At 33.9% G+C, this 1,301-nt stretch overlaps 1 protein-coding gene across 1 annotated transcript in view; it reads left to right on the top strand.

The window, feature by feature from the left end:
* The first annotated feature begins 1,011 nt into the window (after window positions 1-1,011).
* Window positions 1,012-1,301, top strand: part of SARC_03431 (hypothetical protein) — a 6,790-nt gene continuing 6,500 nt past the window's right edge. Inside the window, exon 1 of the mRNA XM_014302778.1 lies at window positions 1,012-1,123. The gene's annotated coding sequence lies outside the window, so the exon portion shown is untranslated. The remainder of the gene's footprint in view (window positions 1,124-1,301) is intronic.

Raw genomic sequence — 1,301 nt, 5'->3', positions numbered from 1 at the left:
AATAATGTAATAACTAGATATATATATTGTCGTATATATGTACTCCTCCCGGGATTTAACAGGGTTTTTATAACAATTATTGTAAAGTCATATAGATATGCGCACCTATCAGTATGTAAGCACTTACTTTATCAGTCCTAAGAATATCATAGTCGTCTGGAAGTCTTCTCCGGGATCTAAATTTATATTCTATTGCCATATTCCACAAGAGGAGAGTGGTCTTTCGCACAAAAAAAACATACATTCATGATTTCCAGAAGGTCTATGATGAGATTATCTATAACTGTCATTATAAATGAATTTGTTCCTGGTGTCTGTACTCTGGACTCTGGTGGTGAGGATTGAGGAGAATCTATTTTTTATCCATTTTCAATTCCCGCCCCAGAGAGAGAATGATGCCCCTGATGCCCCATTGTACAATAATACAAAGAGACCTAAATAATACTCATACCACAGCCTTCTGCTATCTTTACAGACAGAGTATACCGGCTATTATGTTTTTAAGAGTTATCAATGTATTTACAATTTACTGTGCATATGATATTTTTATCACGTGTTGATATCAGTATATAAATAAATAAAAATAGCGCTAAAAATGTATCACTCAGCAGCTGCAGTCTGGACTCTGGGCCAATTTGATGGCGGTATTGGTCCTTGGTAGCCGCCAATTTAAAAAAAAATGAACCCCCCCCCAAAAATATTTTAAACCAATACGTCAAAACTTTTGTTTGTTTGGATATTTAAAAAAAAAATTGAACCCCCACCCCCCCACACCCCAAAAACAAATAAAACAATACGTGAAATCTTTTGTTTGTTTGGATATTTTTAAAAACAAAATATATATATATATATATACCAAAAAAATAGCAAGAACAAACACCTACGTCATCACCCTGTTTGAAAAAAAGTTTAATGGAGAAGAAGGTTAGAAAATAAAATCACTTGCTATTTTACACACAGCCAAGTGCTTATAACTGCCAAGATGGATCCGGTATTTTCAAAAATAGGTATTTCTCACATCTCCCTGTGCGAACGAATAGCCAGTTTGAACAGCTGTCGGCATTGGGTGTACCAACACAAGTTTCTTTCCGAGATTCATAATAAGGAACTAAACAAAGAAGAAGTATGGTTTTCACTTTCCGTTCCTCGCCTTAAACACGTATTGTGTTAATAGGTCATACTATATTGACTACTTTGACCAACAAAAATAATATACGTATATATGTATATAAATATTTGGCTGGCTTTTTGACCATTAAAACTAATATTTGTAATCATATCTACTTATTCACACACACACA

This window comes from Sphaeroforma arctica, assembly GCF_001186125.1.
Source record: "Sphaeroforma arctica JP610 unplaced genomic scaffold supercont1.174, whole genome shotgun sequence".
NCBI lineage: Eukaryota > Ichthyosporea > Ichthyophonida > Sphaeroforma > Sphaeroforma arctica.
This window is presented reverse-complemented; position numbering and strand designations above follow the sequence as displayed.